We start from the raw sequence: 16,213 nt of genomic DNA, 5'->3' as shown, positions 1-16,213 counted from the left end.
CAGCCTGTCGATATCTACGAAAAAATCCTGCTGAGATTTTGAGTAGGACTGTGTTGAATCTGTAGACTAATTTGAGGAGAACTGACATTTTAACAATGAACAAGGTATGTCTTTTGATATATTTAGTTCATTGTTTCTTTTATCATTATTTTCCAGTTTTCATCATATGGAACCTGCACATATTTTGTTCAAATCAAAAAGGTATTCTTTTTGGGGGTGTAGTTCGTAAGTGGTAATTTTAAAAAGATTGCTTTCCAATTGTTCATTGCTAGTACAAAAAATACAGTTGATTTTTCTATGTTGACTTTGAATCTTGCAACTTTATTAAACCCATTAGTTCTAGAAGTTTTCCTTTGCCTATTTATTGGTTTGTGAGTTTTTAAAATTGATTTGCAGGAGTTCTTCATATATTCTGTATATTTATTCACTGGACAAATATTTATTGCGTGCCTGCTATGTGTCAGGTACTACATTAGCACACTAATCCTGAGTCAACTTTGTTCATTGTAAAATTCTTCAGGAAGCAGCTATTCAACTTAATTATGGAAATACTTACAGAGTGCTCATCCATTAATTCACTTACTTAAAAATTTTGTTGAGTACCTACTGAAGACCAGGCAATAGTTTAACTACTGGGGGATATGGCAGAAAAACAAACAAAAACAAAAAATAAAGAGCCCTGCTCTAATGGAGGAGAGCAACAACAAATTAACAAGTAAATAAGTAAGCTAATTTCAGGTAGAGAAAACGCTCTGGAGAAAATAAATCAGGATAACAGGATCGAGGGGACAAGTGGGAAGACAGAGAAAAAGGTGGCATTAGATACAGTTGTTGTGGAAGACTTCTCCTAGGAGGCATCATTTAAGCCAAGACCTGAGTGAGAAGAGGGCAAGGGCCCTCCAGGAAGTGGCAAGAGCAAGTGCAAAGGCCCCGGGGTGAGAATGAGCTGAGCAAGACTGAGGAACAGGAAGGGGTCTGGAGTTTTATTAAGCAAGGGCCGGTGATACAAAAGAGACTATAGAGGCAGAGAGAGGCTGGAGGAAGGAAGAGGCCATGATTAAGGGGCAAGACTTGATTCTCAGTTTTAAAACACTGAGTAGCAAGCACAAAGCTAGCTGTGTAAGGACAGGTTGATCTTACCTTTATTAGACAAAGACTCCCAGGAAAAGACAAACTGAAGGTTCCCAGAGCCAGAGTTGGCCTTCAGGTCCCCTGGGAGCATATGGGAGCCTTTTCTAGGGAAGTCAGTGGGCAAGAGCACCACTGAGTCTCAGGGAATGAAGTGGGAGAAAAGGGGTTAACACAGGTTAATGCCCCCTCCCTACTAGGGGATGCCTCAGCCAGACCACTGCTGTAGTAACTGGCAATGGTATTCAGGAGGAGAAAGATTTGCGGAGGGTCTTCTTATAAAATGCTCTCAACAGGACTTACCTGCTCTGTTTAAACTAATCGCTATAAATAAATGTGGAATTTATGGATTATGGATTAAGGAGTATGGCTGGCTGGAAAATGGGAGGGGCAGGGCATTTCCTAACTGTATAATTATTTCCTACCTGCATAATTAATAAAGTATAAAAGTGAGGGGGCCCCCAAACAGACACAGCTTCCTATGAGAGCAATTGCATACACGGTTCAAAACTCATTTGTTCATCTGACACCAAAATGTGTCCTAATGTAGGTGAAAAGGACTCTTTGGGAGCTGGTAGTTTTAGGATCCTCCAGGAAAAGAATGTTCTGCTTTGTGCCTGTTGCTTTCTCGTATCCTTTATTCTCCTTTCCTTTTTTTTTTTTTTTAAATTGAAGTATAGTCAGTTTACAATGTTGTGTCAATTTCTGGTGTCCAGCATAGTATTTCAGTCATACATGAACATACATATATTCATTCTCATATTCTTTTTCATTATAGGTTACTACAAGACATTATATATAATTATAGATATATATAAGACAAGAATATAGTTCCCTGTGCTATACAGTATAAACTTGTTGTTTATCTATTTTATATGTAGTAATTAGTATCTGCAAATCTCGAACTCCCAAGACTGCCTGTATCCTCTTAATCATTAGTAAAGTTTGGTGCTGAGTAAGAGCTAGGATTCTCATGGTGCCATTTGACAAGTTTACATTTTGTGTGAACTCAGTACAGATTGCCATAGTGTAGGCATTTGGCAATATTATGGAATCACCCAAACACCAGAAATGTGGTCAAGGGAGTTCGTTCTTTCATCTGTGTCTTCTGAGGATTCCCTCGCCATGGATTCCCTCAGCCATCCTAATAGGTGTGACCTACCCTGAACAGGGTAAACTATGATGAGATACCACTTCACACCTATTAGGATGGCTACTATAAAACAAAACACATAAACAAAACAAAAACAAAACTAGAAAACAGCAAGTGTTGATAAGGATATGGAGAAGCTGGAACCCTTGTACACTATTGGTAGGCATGTAAACTGTTGCAGCCACTAAAGAAAACAGTACAGAGGCTTCTCAAAAAATTAAAATTAGAACTACTATTTGATCCAGCAACCCCATTTCTCAGTATAGAGCCAAAGGATAGGAAATCACAATGTTGATGAGCTATCTGCGCTCCCATGTTCACTGCACTATTATTCACAACAGCCAAGGTATGGAAAGAATCTAAGTGGCCATCAGTGGATGAATGGATAAAGAAGATGTGGTACATATATGCAATGGAATATTATTCAGCCATGAGAAAGAAGGACACTCTGCCTTTTGCGACAACATAGATGGACATTGAGCATAATGCTACATGAGATAAGTCAGACAGAGAAAGACAAATAGCATATAATATCACTTACATGTGGAATTTAAAAAAGCTGAACTCATAGAAATAGAAACTAGAATGGTGGTTACCAGGGGCTGGAGGGTGGGGGGAAAATGAGAGATGTTGGTCAAAGGGTACAAACTTCCAGTTTGAAGAGAAGTAAGTTCTGGAGATCTAATGTACAGCATGATTATAGCTCCTAATATCCTATTTCATACGTAAAAGCTGCTGAGAGTAGATATTCTTACATGTTCTTATCACAAAAAGAAATGGTAATTAAGTGATGTGATAGTGGTCTTAGCTAAGGCCATGGTGGTAATCATTTTGGTAATCATCCAATATATAAATGTATCAAATCAACACATGTACACTTTAAACTTACACAATGCCATATGTCAATCATATTTCAATAAAGCTGAAAAAATAGTTACCATATCATCTAGCAATTTCACTTCTGGGCATATGCTCCAAAAAATTGAAAGCAGGGTCTCAGAGAGATATTTATACACTCATGTTCACAGCAGCATTATTCACAATAGGGAAAAGGTGGAAGCCACCTAAATGTCCATCAATCAATGAATGAATGAGAAAATGTGGTATGTACACATAGTGGAATATTATTCAGCCCTTAAAAGGAAGGACATTCTAATACATGGTACATCATGAATGAACCCCAAGGACATTATGCTAAGTGAAATAAGCCAGCCTTTTAATGGAAACATTGTATAATTCCACTTAGAAACTACAACTGCATGCATGTCTTATGCTCTTAAAGCTTCATGCCCACTTGTTTACTGTGAGCAGGTGAGGTCTACCAAATCTATTTACTATTGACGTGTCTCAGATTAACAAAGGATGTGACTCACAGAATCATATTTCCCCAGCATGAACCAGGGATCCCTCCGATTTCTCAGAAGCAATATATCCCCCCCTCTAATTCTGGGGTTTGAAACATGGCTATACGAGGAAGAATCTGAAAAACAACCAAACCTAAGGTGACTCTATGCAGAGAGTCACTAACCACGAAAATATCTTAGGTAATCAGAGGCCTCTGGTAACACCTTTGGCAAATAGGATGAGGAATGGGGCTGCAGGGGGTTTGCTTCCTTGTTTTCATGCAAGACTCAAATGTTGGGCCTCAGCTTATTGCCTCACAAATGCCCCCCAGTCATGAAAGATGAGAAGGTGGAGAAAGAAGGAGAGAGTTCCAGGCCAGAAGGAATTGTCAAGTAAATGGGCTTATTTGGAGGAATGGTGGAAAAGTTGGACGGTCTAAAGAATGAGATGGGTTTGTGATCTGGGGTGGAGAGTGAGCACGGGTTGGCAAGAGATAAGGGAGACAAGGCTGCCCTGCAGATGACCAGAGGCAACAAGTGGGGACGGGACGAAACCCCGGTTGGGTGACTTAGGAGATGGGTGAGAGTCAAAGGCACCAAGTGAGGAGCCTGACATGATGGTAATAGAAACAGCAACCATGTTCTCAATGGCAGTTAGTAAGCCAGGAGCTTCAGTACACTATGTCCAATCTTCATGCAGCGAGGCATCATCATTCCCGCAATAGCAAAAGCAGAGGGTCCCAGAAACCCAGCATGGCCAGGTCTGGCTGCTCTAGACCAGCTGCCTTCTGTTACACCAGGCTGCCTCCCAATTCGTGCCAAGTTACTCATTCAGCCAGCCAGCCAGCCACTACCTACAAACTGCTAAGCCGTATGCTGGAAACAGCAAAAAATATTTGTCACTAAGTGGCAGAGATCCCTACATTTTTTAAAAATTCATTTACTTTCTCAAAACCTTGTTTATAGGACTGCTAGCATCACCCCAGTTCTTCAGTGCTACTTCTGAATGTGAACCTTCCCTTTGCAGGTCGATAGAGGCCCAGCCTTCTTGACGTAAACATCAGTTCACAAATGAGGTCAAGGAAGCTCTCCTTCAGACTGATGGAATCTGCCTCCAACATCTGTCAAGAGCAGGAGTAAACATCTCCCCAGTGTTCCAGGGCTCCAAAGGAGTGCTTAGTGCCCTTAGCTTCTGTTTAGATTTATAACCAATTGCTGCCAATGGGGAAATGCTGAAAAAGACTCTTGCCCCTTATAATGGCAGCCATGCTATTACAGCCTATGATGCATTCTGAGAAATGGATAGGGGTAACATTTCAGCCAGGTCCTGGGTGAAACTTCTTGAACATTAATATTTTAACTTCTTAGCCACATCCCTTCTGGTGTAAACTCTTTCCAATGCATTTAAGGAACCATTTAGATCTCTACCACGATGCTTCTTGGAGCTCTCACCTACCAATCCTGTTTGCTAAGTTCCAGCTACACTGGTCTCTTCCTCGAATCCCCAAGCAGGATTTGCATGTACTGTTACTACTTCCTGCAATGCTTTCCCTCACTCTTTCCAGGGTTGCTCCATTTTTTTGTTTTTAATGACTGCCATCAGTATCTTTTTTTTTAATTGAGGTGTAGTTGATTTACAATATTGTGTTAGTTTCAGGTATACAGCTGAATGATTCAGTTATGTGTGTGTGTGTGTGTGTGTGTGTGTATTTTAATTCTTTTCCGTTATAGGTTATTACAAGATACTGAATATAGTTCCCTGTGCTATACAGTAAACCCTTGTTGTTTATCTATTTTAAATATGGTAGTATGTATCTGTTAATCCAAAATTCCTAATTTATCCTTCCCCTCTTCCCTTTTGGTAACCATAAGTTTGTCTTCTATGTCTGTGAGTCTGTTTCTGTTTTGTAAATAAGTTCATTGGTATTATTTTTAGATTCTACATATAAATGATACTATATAATATTTGTCTTTCTCTGTCTGACTTACTCTATTTAGTATGATAATCTCTAGACCCATTCATGTTGCTGCAAATGGCATAATTCATTTTTTATGGCTGAATATTATTCATATATATAGATAGATAGATAGATAGATATATCTATATATATATATACATACACACATCTTTTTTAACTATTCTTCTGTTGATGGACACTTAGGTTGCTTTAGATTGCTTCCATGTCTTGGCTATTGTAAATAGTGTTGCCATGAACATTGGGATGTATGTATCTTTTTGAATGAGAGTTTTTGTCTTTTCTGGCTATATGCTCAGAAGTGGGATTGCTGGATCATATGGCAACTCTATTTTTAGTTTTTTAAGGAAATTCCATAATGTTTTCCATAGTGGCTGCACCAGTTTACTTTCCCACCAACAGTGTAGGAGGGTTCTTTTCTCCATACTCTCTCCAGCATTTATTATTTGTAAATTTTTTGATGATGGACATGCTGACTGGTGTTAAGGTGATACCTCATTATAGTTTTGATTTGCATTTCTCTGATAATTAGTGATGCTGAACATCTTTTCATGTGCTTGTTGGCCGTCTGTATGTCTTCTTTGGAGAAACATCTACTTAGGTCTTCTGCCTATTTTTTGATTGAGTTATTTGGGGTTTTTTTGATATTGAGCTTTGTGAGTTGTTTGTAAATTAAGCCCTTGTCGGTTGCATTGTTTGCAAATATTTTCTCCCTGGGGTTGCTCCTTCTTGCTCTAAGCTCAGTTTGATCGTCACCTCCTAAGCAAAGCTCTAGTTCAACCATCCTAACTAAAGTAGGTTCTTTCTGTAATCCTTCTGCACAGCCTCTTCTTTCCATCACAGCATTACTACAAATTAAAACAACCTTTGTTTATTTTTCTGTTTACTTTCTGAGTTGCCGTCCTTGCGTTAGTGTGAGCTCTGTGAAGGCACGGGGGTATCTGCCTTGGCTGCCAGTGTGCGCCCTGCCCTCTGCATGGTGTGGTTCCTGGCAAAAGTAGAAGTTCAATGCCTGTGTGACGAGCAAACTAAAGTCAAAATGACACACACAGGATCACACTGCATGTTCTCACATTGAATTGGAATTTCTTGAAGTCTTAAACTTTTAGGTAAATGCCTTTCTATGTAGAGAAATTTTGATTCTGACTTCTAGTGGACCCTCAGTAGGACAATTTCTAATTGTAAGAATTCAGTGGGATAATGATTTCCTCGTGAGCAAGTGTCACCTACAGATGTATATATTTTTTCATGTATGACAGACTAGGTGTTGGTTCAAATGAATCACACTGGGGAATTTGTTCTGAATTCCTGAACTGCCAAAAAGATGAACCAAAATATCACATGGCCCCTTCCTCATCACTTGTTAAAGATTTAATCCTTGTAGGTATTTTAGCTCTTGATTTAACAACGAGTGTTTGCTAGAAAACTGAATTACCCACAGCCTGCTTCCTGAAATGGAAAATTAAAATACTTCCACTACATTATCATAGTTTTGCTTTGATTCTAGGATACAAACTATCCATGCAAAGTAGTACAAATCTGCAGCTTCAAACATATGAGGCTGGACTCAACGAAACAGAATTTCCTAAAAATTTTCATAAAATTTGGAATTTAGAGCCGCTGCTCTGGTACAGTGTATTTTCATGCCCTTGCTGTTCTAAGCTATTGCTAAGCAACAGGTGACCTTATCCCTTCTGCAGTTTACTCTGCTGTGATTCTCTTCAAATGCCTCTATTTTGTCTTTCTTAGCCTCTTTCTCTGGGACTTTTTTCTCTCACTGCTGCTTTGGTGTCAATGTCTTCTAGAGCTCTGCCCTCGACCCCCTTCTCCACCTGTACTGTCTCCGTAAGCCATCTGGTCACACAATTTCATGGCTTCGATCCCACCTGGATGCTAACAGGACCCAAATCTCCATTTTCAGTCTGAGAATCTCTCCTTAAGCCCCATATCTATATTCCCATCAGCCTACTGAACACATTCCCCTGAAAGTGCCACAAGCAACTTAGACTTGACATGTACAAAAATCAAACTCACTAACAACCCGTGACCTTCAAAGAAATTCCTGCTCCTCCTCCTATGAAAGATACCATCACTCACCAGTTGCTCAAGTCAGAAACCTGGGGATCACCCGCCACTTACCCATCTTCTTCACCCCTATGTCTTATCTTACTCCAAGGACTTGCAATTTTACTTGCCAGAGATTTCTTGGACTTAACTCCTCTCTTCTACATTCTCTTCTTTAGTTTGGACTCTCAGAGAATAAAAAGAGTAAATACATTTTTACTTTTAGATGAGCACTGTTCTATACATTTGTATCAATTTCCATTTCATTCTGCACAGCTATCTCATCTGTTGTTATTGTTATAACTCCATTTTCAGATGAGGTTAATGAGGCACAGAGAAGTTGAGTAATGTGTGCAAGCTACTAATCAACAGAGCAGGGATGTGAACGCAGGAATCTACACGAGTAACCACCAGGATGTGCTGCCTCCGTATGCCAGCCCGGCATCCTGCAGTTATCTTCTAGCTGTTCTCCTTCTAAAACCCTTCACAGAGCCACCCGAAGGACCCCTCAGTGATGCAAACTGCATTAAACTTGCTTAAGTCATTCAGTGGCTCCTCAGCTGCTGTAAGGCAAAGTCCAAACTTCTTGGCATGACCTGCATTGCCCTTCACAATTTTGTCCAGCTGATCTCTGGTCACTGCCCCATCCGTGGAGTGCAGTTGTACAGATAATCTAGGGGCTGGTCTTCCCCTCTGTAATGTCCTCCCCAGGCCCATGCCCAACCCCTTCTCATCCTGGTAAACACCAATCCAATCTTCAAGATTCAGATATCACCCCTTCCTTATTTCCTTTTCTGAAAAACAAAGTGTTCAGTCATTTGACTTCCCATATCACCTATATTCTATTAATAGCAATTGTCTCATTGCAATATCATTCTTTGTTATTAGCCATGTCTCTAACCTGGACTGTGAGATTCCTGAGGCAGGGACAATGTTACAGAGCAGTTTACATGTGAGCATCCTTGATGCACTGTAAGCTCCTGACACATAGGAGATGTTCATCAAATACTTAGTTATGCTTTAAGGGATAAGAAACTTGGACCTGAGAGTATGGAAAGTGATAGCTTACCGTAGAGTAGAATCTGTCATAGGAATTTTATGTGCATAATTCCTAGAAATTTCCAGTTACCCCTCTAATAATCAGTTCTCTTCTACCAAATTCACTTATTCAACAGACACTTCGTGAGTGTCTATTATGGGTCAGTACTATGATAAGATACAGGGGACACAAAGACGAACAAGGCGTGGTATCTATTTCTGATAAGAACAAGTCCTTTCAGGGGCTTAGTCTAAGTGTGGTGGACTCAACAAAGAACAGGCAGTGCCCATGCTGTGTGGCAGGAACCACGGACAGGGAGACACAGAGAACAGGCACCAAACCCAGTGAGGTAGGGGGAGCTTCTTGAACGGTGGTAAGATCTTCAAGTGAAGATGGGCAGGGCACTAAAATTCTAGAGAACAAAGAAAGCACTGACTTCTCTGATTTTGCCAAATAGGTAAGCAAGAGACAGAAGAAGAGAGGCTTTAGATGTCATGCTAAGGACCTTTGACTTTATCCTAAAAGTTGTGGGGTGTTGTGAAGGGTTTTAGGCCATGCAGGAACATAACTGATATGTGTGTTTAGAAAAATCACCTGGGAGTAGCAAGCAAGGGAACAAAAGTTGTTCAGTAGTCTAGGTAAGAGAGAATGAGATTCTGGCTGGACGTCTCTGCAGTGGAGAATGAGCAGTAGGCAGATGTGAAATCAGTTATTGACACAGAATCCACAAAAGCTGGTAGCTAAACATGGAAAGTGAGATAAATGGGAGGGAGGAGTCAAGGATGGCTCCCTGACTGGTGGGGGACGGAGCCATTCATGGTGGTACTGAGTGTGAGATGAGGGCCAGACAGGTTGGCAGGAAAGCAAGTTCACACTTGGGAATGTTTGAGATTGCTGCGCTAGTGTTACATCCAAGTGGAGATATCCCCCAGACTCTAACCATATTCAGGGAGGACGAAGAGTTTTGAGTTGGAGATAAAGTATGAAAAACCATCAGTATGTGAATGTTAAATTAAAGGAAGAGGGGGAACTAGAGAACAAACTAGTGGTTACCAGTGCAGAGAGGGAAGGAAGGAGGGGCAAGTTAGGGACAGGAGATTTAGGGATACAAACCACTAGGCATAAAATAAGTAAGTAACAAGGATACACTGTACAGCAACAGGGAAATATAGCTGCCATTTTTTAATAACTTTAAATGAAGTGTAATCTATGAAACTATTGAATCTCTGTGTTGCACACCTGAAACCAATATTATAAATCAACTATACATACGTACATACATAAAGAAGAGGGGGAAAGACTAAGGATGAACCCCTGAGGAAAATCCATGCAAGGTGGGAGAGGAAATGCTGATGAAGCGAGCAGACAAATACCCAGATACCTGTATTCAGAGAAGCCATGGAGTCACAGTGCTGGTGTTTGGAGGGGTGGGGTATGCTGACGCTACTGAAGAGTGGGATTGCTGTACCCGAGCAGTCTGCCCACCACTAAACTCATGGCTTCTTAGTAGCCAGATGCAAGCTTTAATTAAGGCTATAGCTTTAATGAATGAAGAATGTGATTTTTAAAAAAATCTCCACTATAAAGTCAGAGAGACTGAATGTAATCGAGGGATGGTATGAACACAGATAGGGAAGCAATCATTATCCCTCACAGCAAATTGATCTGGGATATTTTCCCTAACTTGCTAGTAATTATATCTTTGATTGCATCTAACCTCCAGCATGTATATTTTCAGATTTTCTTTTTTTTTTTTTTACATTGCTTCCATGTCTTGACTATTGTAAATAGTGCTGCTACGAACACTGGGGTTCATGTATTTTTTGAATTAGAATTTTCTCCAGATATATGCCCAGGAGTGGGATTGCTGGATCATATGGTAAGTCTATTTTTAGTTTTTTAAGGAATCTCCATACTGTTTTCCATAATGGCTGCACCAAATTACATTCCCACCAACAGTGTAGGAGGGTTCCTTTTTCTCTACACCCTCTCCAGCATTTATTATTTCTTTTTTCTTTTAATTGAAGTATAGTCAGTTTATAATGTTGTGTCAATTTCTGGTGTATAGCATAATGTTTCAGTCATACATATACTTGCATATATTCATTTTCATCTTCTTTTTCATTATAGGTTATTTTCAGATTTTCAGTTTTTGAGGAACACTGCTGTACCCTGTGAAACTCATTAATAGTACACAAATCCAAGCATTTCAATTGTATTGAAGTTTCATTATGTTTTCTAAAAGAGAGAGAGAGCATGCAAGCCAGAGAATTGAAGCATTTTCTAAAGACTTATTTTGCAGCCTTCTACAGTAATTCTTTGGTCCTTCTGGCTGGGAATGCTTATCTATGTATTTATGTAATATGCAGTCCCATAGTATCCAAGCACCTGGAAAATCTAATTAGCCAGGTCTTGATTGACTGCATGCAGGATAATGCTGTCGTCCTAGTCTGTTCTTCATCCCCTACAGCATGCTTACTGATATGAAAATGAAGACACAGTAAGAGTTTCCATGAGCAGCTGCCAAACAGGCTTCTTATGGTATCCTGTCCGCACATAATAACTGCCCATAAATCAGGAAGTCTCTCCACCAATCAGGGGCTGGGAAGTAGACTGTACCCAAGGAGAAATCACAGCAGCAAGTTTTATAACTAAAACCCAGTTACAACATTAGTGGCAGAACATTTTTCAACCCTTGCGGGGGATGGCCCACCAGCAAACTACATCGCATAGTCAGGGGCTACAGGGAAAGCTTTAGGAAGAGGAAATTTAAGACATGTTTTGTTTTGTTTTCTTATCATTTAGCAAAATGCTGCTACCACCATTGGCCCTGGCCTTGAGTCTATAAAACCCATCCTATATAAATGGCCTAAACTACCCTTTGCAGGGAGAGAATTGACTGGGGACATTGATTAATGGACCTGAGCAGACAGATTTACCATGATGCTAATGAAACTTAAGCTTTCCAGCCCCTCACTAGCTTGGGCCACTTCCAAATTTATGAATTCTTTATTTTGTGGTTATCAGTTTTCATTCTTTATCTCAAAGAGAGGCCCAAGAGTTACATAAGCTTCAGGCCCATAAAATCTGTATCTGACCCTGGACTTAGGCCAGAAGTTGTTCCCTGTAGGTGAGCCCACTCACTGTTCTACAGGACTCACTCTCCCCCTTTCCTTTCCATGATCCAACCACCTGCTCCTACTCCTAGTTCTAGCCAGGTATGACTTTTCCTCTAAGACAATATTTCCCAGTCTCGTTAGAAGCCAAGTGGGGCCATGTGACTAGGATTTTGTCAGTGGGGCATGAACAAAACTAATACGAGCAATTTCAAGGATGTGCACTCCTCCATTTCCCTTTCCCCCTTTCCTGCTGGTTGGAAAAAGACATTAATGGGAGCAGCCACCTTGGATCCAGAGAGAAAAACTAAGTGTTGATGATGGCAGGTCATGGTAGACCAAAGAGTTCTGCACAGCTACTTGAGAGCTATAAGTTAATATTTACGGAAGCCTCTATACTTTTGAGGTCTTTTGTTACAGCAGCTTAGCCCATCCCCTTCACTGTCAGTGGGCCCACTGGGTCAGGATTTATTTCAGAGGCAACATGAAACAGAGAGAGTTGGCCAAAGAAGGCTGAGCCAAAGCCCTGGAAGGGTACTGAAGAGTCAAAAGCCAGAAAGACAGATATAAACATGAGTGGCCAGGTACGGAATCACTGAAGAGAGAATTCAGAGTTAGGAAACTGGTGGACACAGGATGAGAGTGGGAGCATGACAGGCAGGTGTGGAGTGTCACCTCTTGGTGCCCACGACTTGACAGTGAGGCTGACGTGTGTTGAATTGGGTCAGGAGAGGAGTCTCTCAGGAAAGTCAAGTTCTCAGGCTTTGTACCACCTGACCCCCAGCCCCAGCCCCAGTTGATGGAACCCAGGATGAGTAACTGCCACCAAGCTGTCACAGGCTGTCCGGTGGTCCTGCATTGTTCTTCCCACTGGTACTTTCTCTTCTTAATGAGACTGACTGCCCTACTCACGCTCTTTCTCATATCGAGTTTTAATGAGAGACCTAGAGAGAGTCAGTAGTTGGCAACGGAGGTATAAGCCAAGAGACACTGAGAAAGAAGACAGTAAGAAAAAGACAAGACAAAGCCACCAGGCAAAAAACGTAGAGAGAAGAGTCCTGAGATAAGCAGCAGGTGGACGGAGGAGCCGCATCAGGAGCAAGGCTCACTTGCTTTTAGGTTCCCAGACCTTTGTGTGGAGGCTTGGAGCCAGTGCTGTACCCCACACTGTCAGCTCCCCATGCGATTCCCTTGCTTTGCAGCTCTGAAAAGGTATTTCCCCCAATTTACTTCCCCATTTAACCCTCCAGTAAACCCCTGTAACTGAGATAAACTGAGCTGATTTAAAGAGACAGAGCTGAGATAGCCAGAAAAACCTGCCTTGTCTCTCCTCTAAATTTTGTGTTTCTATCTCAATCTGGATTCAGTATCTTCATGTTGAAGCTATCAAATAAAGGAGAATAAGAGCAAAGCTGGAGTTATTTTGGGGGGGTCATGAAGGTATGATGTTGAAGATGGAAGAGTCAGGAAGGTGAGAGTGTGCACATAACTTGTCCAGACGAGCCTCACAGCAGAATGACAGGGTGTCATTGTTCATGTTCGCAGCAGATACACATTTGGAATAGTTTATGTGTATTTAGTCTCACTGCTGGAAAAGCTGTTAGAACATGACACGCTATCCTGGTTCCCTCCCAGGAATGCCAGCTCTGTTGCCGGGAGGGAGATGGTTTACACCATGTTCTGAAGACATCTCCTTTTAGGAGCTATTTTTCTGAAGAGGAAAGATGGTAGGTGCAGTCACATCTGGCAGGCACCTGCGGAGCTCACAGCTATTTCACCTTAACTGGTTTGTCCTCACAACTCCTCCGAGAGAAAAATGAGAGAGCTGAGGAGGCAGTCTCTCAATTTTAGAGAATGAAATTCTCTAGCATTCTGCCTTATCTCTCCCTTTTCTTCTAAGCCTATTCTCATCTCCAGCTCCATTTGCCTCTTTGACATCCTTGTTTGTATGCGAGGCTACATGCTTTTGTGCCATGATCTCTGCATCTGAACATCCATTCTTCTGTTGCCCAAGACTCAGCTTACATCCCAGGTCCATCTGAGTTGGGGTGGTGGGTGAATGTGCTGGCGTGCACCACACATTGCCCAGAAGGACTTCTGCACAGACAGCATGTTCCCCGCCTGGTGAGAAGCATCTCGAGCAGGGGCCAGCAAACCATGGCCTTGTGGAGCAAATCTAACCTGCCATCTATTTTTGTAAGTCAAGTTTCACTGGGATACAGCTGTACGCTTACACCTCTGGCTGCTTCTGTGATTCAGCGGCAGAGCTGCAAAGCTTACATTATGCACTCCCTGGTAGTTTCACCAAGTTCACTGATTCCTGACCTAGAGGAAAGCGACCGTGCCTAATCTAGCATCTGACACAAGGGAAACACCCAGGAAACTCTTATTGAAGGAAGGATGGAAGGAGGCACAGGAAAATAGAATGAAGTGATCTCAAATCACATTTCACATAATTAGATATGAGGAAAAACGAGATTAAAATCAGAATGTACTCAGGACTGGCAATTTCAGGTAAGGAGGCTGGGAGGTTGGAGAGAATGGGATTAAAGGGGCTGTTCTGGTTAACTATTGCCAGGTTACAAACTAAGCCAAATGTAATGGCTTAAAACAACTCTTATTGTTATCTTACAATTTTGTGCTCAGGGCTTCGGTGGCTGATCCTTCTGTTCCATGACGCATCAGCAGAGATGCCTGGGTGGGATTCAGCGGGCAGCTGGGCTACTTTGAAAGGTCCAAGTCAGCTTTACTACCAGTCTGGTGCCTTGGTGGGAGCAGTTATAGGCTGGGCTCCACTGTGGTTGTCCACCACGTCTACACATGGCCTTTCCATCCTGGCGGGCTTCTCACATGGAAGCTCGGGGCTCCAACAGCAAGTGTTCCAGTGAGTAAGGCAAGAGCTGCAGCGTCTTTTTTGACCTAGCCACAGAAGTCGTATAATGACACTCCACCCTTCCATTAGCTGAAGTAGGCATGAGCCTGCCTAGATTAAAGGAGAAGGGGCATAGACCCCATCTTTCATTGGGAAGAGTGTCAGAGAACTTGTGGTCATGGTTTACAGTCAGCTGGGGCAGAAGGGGCGGGAACAGTTGGGGGCAGGGAACCAACTTTTCCTGAAGGCTTTTCATGGTTATTTCACCATAACCTTGTGAGAAAGGTATTATTATTTCCACTTTACAGCTTTAAAAAAAATCACACATTCACAGTTAAGTGACTTATAATTAACTTACACAAAGTGACTGAGCTAGTGAGTAAGAGAGTTGTGACTTCAACCCAGACCCATCTAATTTCAACTCTGGAGCTTTTCCCATTATACCATGATGTCTGTCCTAGAGAAGTGAAGAAGAGTCAACCATGGCGGACAGTGAGCTGATGGGGGGCTAAGGGATTCAAGCAGAAAGACCATGGTCTTACCTTCTTAGTCTTGGCAGGAGGGGCACGGGCATCCTTCTGAGAAGACAGAATGCCCTGGTGTAACACCACCTAGTTGGAGAGGTGCCATATGCCCTATCTCTTCTCTAATTCCTGGTCAGCTATGCTGGGCAGCCTCTACCCGAGATCACACACCTTTGACAGTCAAAGAGGGTGACATTGGTAAAACAGCTCAACCATTTCCTGTGACTCTCATGCCTCTGCCATCAGACTCAGCCTCTCACACAGGCACCTACAGGTCACCTCCTCTCTGATGTTCCCCTGCCACAGACTGAACATGTCAGGACACACAGCATCATTCTCTCAGCACAAGTTTCTGCTCCTCTCGCCCTCCTCAGTCCTCAGGCCAGTGAGGAACACCTCTAGTTCCTGACCCTGCAGGTAAGGCGCTCAGAGGTCACCGCTCCATCCAACAACAAGTAAAAAGCTGAACAGACTGAAAAACCAACAACAACTCTTCTTGGAACCATAACAGAGGAAGGACACAGGGCAGACCGCTGCCTCCAAGCTTGGAGAGATAGGCGAATAGAGGGAGCCAGGACTCACAGAACAGAAACTGCCACAGAAACCACCTCACTGCGGGCGGGGAAGACCCGAATTGTAATTGGCAAATTGTTGGGGACTCAGTAGGGACAACTCTGAGCATTAAAAACTCCAGAGGGACCCAGCTAGGGCTTTCACAGTATTGGAAATCTACTTCTAGGAGCTCCACCAAGTCCCCGTAGTAAATATCGAAAAAGGTTCCTCTCAGGCTTCCACCAACATGAGGAGAAAAGGAACCATTTTGAAATAGCCCAGAGTACCCGTTCTTCCTCACAAGACCTGCCCTCGGTAGAAACTAGTTAACTGGAACCTAACCTGCTGGGGTCTTATCAGAGCCTAACTAACCCGGGAGAAGGGAAATGCCCAGCCCCATCCCACTTTCGCCATCCTGTCCCATCTAAGGGGGGAGAAAAAACTGA

General features: G+C 42.3%; 1 protein-coding gene and 1 long non-coding RNA gene across 4 annotated transcripts in view; one reads left to right on the top strand and one right to left on the bottom strand.

Annotated features, from left to right (window-relative positions):
* The window catches only part of PIP5K1B (phosphatidylinositol-4-phosphate 5-kinase type 1 beta), a 363,978-nt gene that overhangs the window by 301,811 nt on the left and 45,954 nt on the right, over window positions 1-16,213 (bottom strand). The window lies entirely within an intron of this gene.
* The window catches only part of LOC123612122 (uncharacterized), a 45,596-nt gene that overhangs the window by 20,120 nt on the left and 9,263 nt on the right, over window positions 1-16,213 (top strand). The window lies entirely within an intron of this gene.

This window comes from Camelus bactrianus, chromosome 4 (assembly GCF_048773025.1).
Source record: "Camelus bactrianus isolate YW-2024 breed Bactrian camel chromosome 4, ASM4877302v1, whole genome shotgun sequence".
NCBI classification, from domain to species: domain Eukaryota; kingdom Metazoa; phylum Chordata; class Mammalia; order Artiodactyla; family Camelidae; genus Camelus; species Camelus bactrianus.
Note: the sequence above shows the minus strand (reverse complement) of the source record. Positions and strands in the feature narration are given on the sequence as shown.